Below are 9,929 nucleotides of genomic sequence, written 5' to 3' on the forward strand. Positions count from 1 at the left end.
GCTGTTTCTACATGATCTTCAATAAAATTTTACGTGCCTGTGGTAATGATGAAATCATACAAGCCAATAGGACAGAGTAGTACTGTCCCTTTGGGTTTCGGAGACAGTGGCTCCTTTCAGGAGCCAACAGCCTCATCGCCCCACCCGTGCAGTGACTGTTGGGTTTGAACCAGCTTTCTTCTGCGGAGCGACTGGGAGTTAGAACCTTGGACCTTGCGATTAGTAGCACCATATGTAACACACCCTACCACCAGGGATCCTTATAAATTATATCGTTCGGTAAGTTCTGTGTTCTGTGAGGTCGTCTCCCTTCGGAGTAGATGCAAATATGGATCTCATACAGCCAGTTGGCCAGGTGTCTGGCTTCCCGGTTTCTGGGCATAGACTGGTGAGTGCTTCATCAGTGTTTGGAGATATTTCAATCTATCAGTTCCTAGAGTCTTGTTTTTGGCTAATGCCTTCGCTGTAATTTGGACTTTTCCCTTCAATATCAAAGGTTTGGGGTCTTAGGCACCTCTCGAAATGGTTGACTGTCAACCAGTTCTTTTTGGTGGAGTGACTGCATTTCTTCTACCTTCTCTCCCTGACTGCACCCTGACCAGCTCATCTCTAGGCATTGACTAGATAATGACAGCCCTTTATTAAACACTCCCTTCAACATCCCCTCTCCATCACGGCGCCCTGAGAATCTTAGGTCCAACCAGGAGGGGAGGGCTGGAGAAAGCCAGAGTAGGTGAATGAGTGGGTGTCCTGCCCTCAAAGGCCCTGCCTCCTGGAAGCACCACATGGGGCTGGGCACACAGTGCCTCCCTTGGCCGCCCTCCAGCCCGGGCCCAGCCGGTAGGGGGGAGCAGGGAGGGGACCCTCCATCTTGTCTTTGCACTCAGCCATCAGGCGCCTGGAGGCCACCAGCCCTCCCATGGGCCTTGCCTTCTTGGTCTTCTTCTCCCACCGCACAGCCTCATCGAAGGATGCCACTTCTCGCCCACGTTGCTGGCCCCTCGGACTTTGCGCTTCCTGCTGAACATGATCTTGCGGTAGAGGAACTTCTCCCTGTTCATCATCATGAAGGCCAACCTCTTGGCCTCGCTCTCCTGCTCCTGGGCCAGTTGAGGCTTCTTCCCCTCCATCCTCTGCTCCTCCAGGGCTGCCAGGCAGGCCTCCTCCTCTTCCAAACCCGCCCCCTCATCCTCCCCCTCTTTCTCTTTAATTCCATTGTCGCCTCCCTCTTCCTCTTCGGCTTCATTCAGGTTTCTGTGGCCTTTCCCGCTGCAGGGCCAGCAGCTTCAGCTACTCAGGTGGAATGCAATTATTCTCCTTCTCAGACACAAGCAGTGAGAGGAATGGGGGCAGTGGCACCCCGGGAGCTAACTCTGCCTCAGGAGGAGGAGTCAGGTATTCACAGAGCCAAACAGCCCCCAGGTGGCTGCAAGACCAGGGCTCTGCTGCCCTGGCTGGGGACAACCTGGTGGGTGATGCAGGAATCCATGATACTGTAGGTAGCCCCAGTGCCCAGAGACTTGTCCCACGGGACAACACCCCCCCTCAAAATTCCTGATGATGAAGGGCAGGGCTTTGCGGGGTACCTCCAGGTTCAGGAAGAACTTCAGGCCCTCAAAGAGCTTCTAGTGCTTCTCCTGAGTCTCCAGCTCCCTGCTGCTCCTGGCTCATCCCCTCCCCATAGGTGGGAAACCAGTCTATCTCGGCCGCCTCCTAGGTCGCCAGCACCCCCTCACCACTACCCCCCTGGACCAGACTGGCACTGAGAGCAGCCACCTTCCCCAATGAGCTCTCTAGGTCCAGAGCTCATGTCCTTACTGGCCTTCAGCTCCATGTGAGTTTGTCCCTGGAGCTTGGAGGCGGGAGGTTGAGGGGCTGGTAGAGGCGGAGCTTGACGAAGCCCAGCAGGGTGGTGTAGAACTCCGTGTGAAGGTGACTGTGACGCTGTATGTAGTCCACATCTGTTGGGTGATCCTGCGAGAAGGCGTAGGGTGTGGTCCACACAACAGGCTGCCTCAGCACCTCTTGGTCTGGCAGTAAAGGCCTTTGATGGACAGGAAGACCTGGCGCAGGGTCCAGACAGCAATGACATCACACAGGAACCCCATGGAGAGCCAGCAGCACAGCTGCAGGTTGCACCCTCTTCCCACCGCCTTCTGGAGCTCTCGGACAAACATCTCAACACCTCGTACTCCCGTAACTTGTTGACCTTGGATTGGGGGAGGAGGATCTGATGTCTTTGATGATGAGGTAGAAGGTCTGGGGTGCCATGGAGCCCTCTTCACCTTCTGTGTTGGGCTCGTGGGCATACATGCTCTCAGGATGCACACCCACCTGAAATCAGCCGGGCTTGGCTGCAGCGGCTTCGGGGCTTGGTTTTGGGTGATGTTGGTGGTGGCAGAGCCTCGTTCAACTTTCTTCTCCAGGCCTCCCATCGCTCCATGTTGAGGGGGCTCCTTCTCCCTTCCTTTGAGGCTTCCTGCATTGCTCTGTATTTTCCCCACAAACTCCATCAATAGTGCAGTTTGGTGCTTGACATTTCCCTTCACTTCTCTCAGCTTGAGATCTGCTAAGCACGCTTTTCCCCTCTGGCTCTCTAACTCCAGGTCTTTGCACAGTTCACGATCATGCTTTACTTTGTCTTCTCACATGGCCTTTACATTTTTCACTTGCTCGGTTCTTCCACTTGCCGTAGCTGCTCTCCACTCCAGACCAAGTTTCAGAGTCTCTTCTAACGTCCATTCCAGTCTTTTGTTTCTTGTCTTTTAAATGCTATTTTCTTTCTTCAGGCATCATAGTTTTGATGTCATTCCAAAATTCACCTCGTCTCCAGTCATTAGTGTGCAGTCTGTTCTTGAGATGGCTCCTAAATCAGCTCCTTAACTCCAGAGGAAGGAGCCCTAGTGGTGTGGTGGGTTGCACATGGGCTGCTAACCCCAGGTCAGCAGTAGCCCCTCTGGAGCTGCTCTGGTAAAGATGTACAGTCTCCAGAACCCACAGAGATGCTTATAGTAAGGCGCTATGAGTCAGAATGGATTTTTGACACTTAACGTTGTATTTTGGCTCTTGTGAACTTTTTTTCCCATTTACTTCAGCTTCAGCCTGTACTTGTACATGCACTTGACTGCTCGACAGTCAGCCATGGCCTTGCTTTGGTTGATATTGAGCTTCTCCATGGTCTCTTCCCACAGAGGTGGTCGATTTGAGTCCTATGTATTCCACCTGGCCATGTCCACATATATAGTTAGTATTTTGTGGTTAAAGGGGATTTGCTGTAAAGAAGTCATTGGTCTTGCAAATCTGTCATTCATGGAAGCAGGAAGGTTTTCAAGCATTAAGGCAGCAGTTCTCAACCTGTGGGTCGTGACCCTTGGTGTATGTGCGTGTCGAATGACCCTTTCACAGGGCTCACCTGATTCATAACAGTAGCAAAATTACAGTATGAAGTAGCAACAAAATGATTTTATGATGGGGGGGGTTCACCACAACATGAGGAACTGTATGAAAGAGTTGTGGCATTAGGAAGGTTGAGAACCACTGCATTAGGGCAACAGAAGCAAGTACATTGTATACAGTGTGTACAATCCTGAAAAAGTGGAGGCCTGCAAGTAGATGCTTGGACATACAGCCTGAACAGGTGTGGGTGGGAGAGTGAAAGTAGCCACAAAACCGCACTGACTGCCATCGAATCGATTCTGACTCAAACGAACAGTACAGTGCAGAATGGAACTGCCTCTGTGGGCTTCTGAGACTGAATCTTTGTAGGCGTAGAAAGGCTCCTCCTCATCAGTGTAGTTGGTGGTTTTGAATTGCTAACTTTGCAGTCAGTCGCCCAACTTACAATCCACTATGCCACCCAGGGGCAGACTCACAAATATAGATCTGGCAGAGGATACGGGCACACGTGCATTTACTTTTGCTGCAGATATATCCATGAATACGGTGGGGCATTCGGGAATGCTCCACAAGGTTAGGACTATTTCTTAGACATGACCAAACTCCTCGAGGGACTGTGTCACTGAGCCTAGGGAGCAGGACCATAGTCTCAGGGAACACCCAAGTCTATTGGAATAGCACCGTTCAGAAAGAGCCTTCTACATCCTACTTGGGTGGGTAGCAACTGGCAGACCATGCAGCCCTGTCCCCAGCCTCTCAGAAAGACAGGTGATCTGCTGGACTTGGCAATCCCTGCCTGCAACATTCTGAGGAGCTTATCTCTCCGGGCAGGGTCTACATATCCCCTCCCCCCTTTCCACCCTCCCACCTGCACCCCTACCTCTCAAGGCCAGAGCTGGACTGTGCAGCCTCTTCCCCCACATTCCAGGAAGCTGCTCTGGGAAGGACTCAGACTCTGCAGCTGCAGCACCAGGAAGCCTCCCTGCTCCCTATCAGCACAGCACCAGCAGCTCTCTCCACCTCATTTGCATATTTCCCTGACCCAAATCCTACAAATACCCCACTGCCCCACTGATGGGCGTGACTTCCCTGACCTAACTCCTTGGGTCACGGAACCTGCCTGGGAGCTCAAGACGCTCCTGTCCCTTTCTCTGCTCTCCTTTCCCTCCCGGGAGTTATTTCCCTCAATAAAACCTTTCTCAACTTCACATTCCTGGCTAAATTCTATCCGTCTTGCCTCTCAGTTTTTCACCTCTCAAGCGGGAGTTAGGAAAACAAAACAAAACAAAAATTGCCCCTCTCGCACTTACCCTGGCACTAAAAACCCAGGGGTTACAAAACACTGCCTTGTCAAACCTTGGTGCCGAGTGAAAGAGGAAAGGAAAAATTTCTGAGAATGTTTTAATGCAAGCAGGCTCTCAAAAGAATTTACAGTTAAAACAAAGAAAAATAAAAGATCACTATTTTGGCAGGCTGAAAACCTTCAACCTAAGAATTGGTTTGACGTGCAAGTGGATTGTCTGGGGCACGAGGTGCCCAGCAGAGACTCCTCCTGGGCATGAGCTCTCCTGAAGCTGCATTCTTCCCCAGGCTGTTAAAAAGTGAGGTTTCTGGGGTGGTTGACCGCGGTTCTTCCTTCTCAACACTGAAAGAGTTCACATGACAGAAGCACTTTTGTAAATCCAAGTAACTTAGGAGGGAAAGACAAGCTCCGTGGGAAAGCTTGCTACCGGATGTGCTTTATACAATTGATGTATGTATATGTTTGGATGGTGATAAGAGTTGTATGGGTCCCTAATAAAATGTAAAAAAAGAAAAGAGGAGAAAAAAATGATTAGGGCAGGGACTGTACAGATGTGCTCTATACAATTGATGTATGTATATGTATGAACTGTGATAAGAATTGTATGAGCCCCTAATAAATTGTTAAAATTAAAAAAAATTTTTTAAAAAGATTTAAAAAAATTAAAAAAGAAAAAGAAAACGATTAGGGCAAAGAATGTACAGATGTGTTTTATACAATTGATGTATGTATATGTATGGATTGTGATAAGAGTTGTATGAGCTCCTAATAAAATGTTTTTTAATAAAATTTAAAAAAAAAAAAGAAAACCTTCAACCTAAGAATTGGTTTGACGTGCAAGTGGATTGTCTGGGGCACGAGGTGCCCAGCAGAGACTCCTCCTGGGCATGAGCTCTCCTGAAGCTACATTCTTCCCCAGGCTGTTAAAAAGTGAGGTTTCTGGGGTGGTTGACCGCGGTTCTTCCTTCTCAACACTGAAAGAGTTCACATGACAGAAGCACTTTTGTAAATCCAAGTAACTTAGGAGGGAAAGACAAGCTCCGTGGGAAAGCTTGCTACTGGAAATGGCTGTTTCAGGGGAGCATCCACGGAACAATATGTGGAAAATGGCCAGAAAGTAGAGTCCCCGAACCGAAAAAGGCCACACACAAAAAAGCTTGGGGGTGGTGGTGCAATGGGGAGTGCAAGCACCGAGAGGGCCTGAGCAAACAAACGGGTGCACACACTCACGCTGGGCCCACACACAGGAGAGATCTCACCTTCCAGCTGCAAGAGAGCCATCTGAGAGGGGCGTGGCTTGCCCTCAGTCTGCTGTTTATCCCCTCCCATCCCCACTGACTGGGGGGGGGGACAGGGTTGAGGGTATTGGCCAGTCTTAATTCAGGCACCCACATGTGATATAATATTGCTGGTGTCTAGTGTGGGCCTAGGTGATGTGTGGCTTTGGTCTGAGCATGCCCCGCTTTGGATTGTCCCCAGAGGTGTCTACTGTGTGCTTGATTTCTTTGTAACCCCTTTTTATTGTGGCATGGCCAGCTAATTTTTATTTATGGGAGGCATTTAATGGCGATAACCCCCTTTATCCCTTATCTACCTTTCAGTTACAGGTTCTGGCCCCTATAGACACTACCCATTTCTCAGAGAGGAAATGAGGCTCTACCACGGGCCCTTAACAGCCCCGGAGTGCAGATGTCCAAGAGTTGCTCTCCTTAGGGTCTGCTTTGGGACTCTGGTGGTGACAGGCAGGAAGTTAAGACCTGCTGATCTGTTTCTAGAATGATTCCAGCCTGGGACTATGATTCAGCACTGACTTGACCACACACAACTGTATGGCCTACTGTAGCCCCCTCTTAGGTGGTGTTGGTGAGGCATGTTCAGGAGCCACTCGAAGTGAGATTTGGCTCATTTCTCTGCCTGGGGCATTTCCAGGTGAAAGGATGTAGCCCTGGACTGGAAAGGGAGACAACTCTGATTGCCTAAGTTGTGTCCTCTGGGCGAAGGCCTACTCATGAATGATCTCAATTTGTTCTTCACTGGAGGAATTACTATGCTTCAGAAGAAGCCAAGGAGGTAAGATTCGAGAGGACACCAAGAGGTTATGACTGACTGACAAGTTGGACTCCAGCCCTAGCCAGGAGTGTCTGGCTCACCTAAGATCATCTCGGACCACAGAGTGGGTATTTATTTGACTCAGTGGCAGTGGGTTTGGTTTCCTCCTGTCAAAGGACTCCCTCTGTCAACTTGACAGAGGGAGGCGAAATAGCTTTCACAATACTAGAAAAGTAACATAATTTAAGATATAGTTAGTTAAAAAATCCAAAACGTACCCGGCCTATCTCTTGCGGTAAAACTCTGCTCAATCAGTAACTTCCTGGAACTCAGGCCATTAGGTAGCCATGTAGGAAGCATCTCCACTCAGAGGCTCCAGAAGCTAGTGGTCTGAGAAGGCCAGGCAGCACCCGCAGTCTGGATGAGGAAGGTGCGTGAGGTTTCAGGGCGTGGTGGTTCATGGCCCCTGGAGAAATGTGGAGGGCTATAATTTCCTAGCTACCATTCCAAAACCCACCTCCTTAGAGTATAAAAAAATTGCTCATCTCTTCCTGTGATCATTTATTTGGGGGGGGGGGAGTGGGACAGGGGGAGACGACGGACCCGTTAACATAATTTAAGGAATATAACTTGCTTTTCACGGGACTTTGGAAGCAGTCTGGAGGTAGCAGATTCAAAATTTTCTGCGGTCTCATGTTTCAGAATAAACCTCTTCCTGTTATCCAGCCCGTGTTTGACTCATAGTGGCCCACAGGACAAGCTAGAACTGCCCCTGTGGCTTTCTGAGGCCAACTCTTTCCAGGTGTAGAAAACCGGGCCTTTCTCTCTCAGTGCAGCTGGTGGTTTCAAAGTGCTGACCACACGTCCACACCCCAAGTCGTAACCACGATGCCATTAGGGTTCCTGCAACAAATGTTGAAGAACTTCTCAGATCCCCTGGTCAGCCTCTCCAGACCTCACCTCGCACCAACATTCAGCCTCCAGACTCAGCAGGAAGCGGGTGGAGTCGGCTAAGGGCAGGCCTCCCACCATTGGCTGGCTTTCTGGCAGGTCTTCTGTTATTGGCTGGGTCTCTCCGGACTTCATGCTGGGTCCCTCAGCTCAGGAGTCTATCCAGTCACTGTGAATCTCCGTAAATACCACTGTGATACCCAGTGATGATATCTCGTCTTTCTCTACCCAGCCTTCACCATTTCTGATCTCACCATTGATAAGGAAATGAGTCTTACATTCCTTTGTGCTGGAGACCTCTGTCTAGGAAACGGGTCTCCATTCTCTTTGGTTAGAATTTCTACCAGATTCGCCCATCACCACCTCTTCTTCCCGTCAGCCTCTGACCAGCTAACTTTGGGAAGCTGTTGACAAATGGAGCCTGCATTAACCTCTCTTGGTGCTAGAAATTCCTTCCACTGTCCGCCTTTCCCCTTGCCCTACTCTTGTCATAATCCTTTTGCCCTAATATTGTCCACTTATCAGTATCACGGGGAAGTAAAAAGTAACTTCAATCACCACTGCCCACTTTAAAACCCAACTTGGTTTCATCCTGCACTTCGGGTACAGACTCTCCCTATTGCTCTTCACTCGTCTCCGGCCTCCTCTCCTTCTTGGCCCCACATGTATCCCCTGAAGCTGAACACGATGACAAGCTAACACTCTGTTTCCCAAGCTCAGCTCCTCTTTCTCCTCCTCAGAGAAAACGTCATCTACGTCAGGCCTCGGTGTCTCCTGCTAATGCTGTCTTCTTCCATTTGAACGCAAGTACAAAAGCCCCTTCCCTGGTTTAATTTTTTTTTACCCCCTTGCTGGGTAACTGGCCAGAGTAAACAAAGGAATAAAGTGGAATAGCGAGAGGCAGGGTCTGGGGATGGATGGACTCCCGTCTGGGACCGAGCAACTATGTGGCTGGACTCTGCCATCTTGTTAGGTGTCTTGGGACAAGATATGCTTGCCACAAAACATGTCGCCATGGAGTCAGTCCCAACTCATGGAGAGCCCATGTGTTTCTGAGCAGAACTGTGCTCCATTGAGTTGGCTCCCAACTGATGGAGGGGGCGAAAGAGTTTGCCTGCTGCTATCACAATACTGGAAGTCTCATTTAAAATGGAGTTTGTTGGAAATTCAAGATGTAACAATCCCCTTGCATGCACGAAAACCCCCTTTTAAGCTTCATCAGTAGGGATGGTCTTTGAACCCAGGAAGGTCGTAAGCAAGGCCATGAAGATAGGCTAATGGAGTAACGGGGGGGGGGGGGGGGCGGTGTCCGGTAACCTTGGGAGAAATGTATGCACAGTTCACTGTTTCGCTTTGGGCCACACAGTTTAGGTTATGTAACTTGCTTGATTTTCTGCTAGACTTTAAAGCAGTTTGGATGCAGCAAACCCCACTGTTGCCTACTGTTTCGTGCATCTCAGTTCAACCTGGTCCGTATCTTGGGCCGAAACCGTGACAGGTAATCCTGGAGTCATGGCAGCCAACACATGGCTGTATTTTTTTTTCTTCAGAAGATCGCCAGTTCTTTCTTTGGAGATGTTTGGGTTGATTCAAATCACCAAACTTTAGGATCGCCATTGCCCTCGTCAGTTTCAATTTACATCAAACATAAGGACAGAGTAGGAGCCCTAGTGGTGTAGTGGTTCCACTGGTCAGCAGTTCAAACCCACCAGCCAGTCTGGGAGGGAAAGCCAGGGCTTTCTACTGAATGGCAATGAATTTTGAGAAATCTTATGGGATCAGAAAGCTGTATCTTTTTTGTATCCCAAGGGGAAATCATCAAAAGATTCCAGTGGAGGGGAGAAAACAAAATGCTACTCTGCACGTGCTTCAAAGAGAACAGAGAGATGGGAAAGAAACCCCGAGGCACATCAAGGCTGTCTGACCAAATCCAAAAAGCCAGGCAAGATTTCTTTCATACAGAGTTGGCAGTGGTTTGCTTCTTACAACAGACAAATAAAATAAGCAGTAACCTTTGTGAAATGCTTTATGAGAAACACGGTCAGGAGGGGTATTTTGCTGATCCATCAGGTCAGACTTGCGGAGGACACGGGAGATGGCTCTTCCATTTGCATATCTAGGTCTTGGAGGGGGGATGTACCCCCTTGTCTGCCCTTATCCTTTGTGATGCTTCTCAATCTCCTATCTTTCCCCGAGTAGCCTGCTTTCTACTCAGGTCACGTTATGGTCT

The 9,929-nt window shown here is 49.4% G+C and overlaps 1 pseudogene; it reads right to left on the minus strand.

Moving 5' to 3' along the window:
- Positions 1–756: 756 nt before the first annotated feature.
- On the minus strand, positions 757–2,435 carry LOC142425648 (pescadillo homolog pseudogene; annotated as a pseudogene).
- Between the last annotated feature and the right edge of the window lie 7,494 nt (positions 2,436–9,929).

Source organism: Tenrec ecaudatus, chromosome 1 (assembly GCF_050624435.1).
Source record: "Tenrec ecaudatus isolate mTenEca1 chromosome 1, mTenEca1.hap1, whole genome shotgun sequence".
Lineage (NCBI taxonomy): Eukaryota > Metazoa > Chordata > Mammalia > Afrosoricida > Tenrecidae > Tenrec > Tenrec ecaudatus.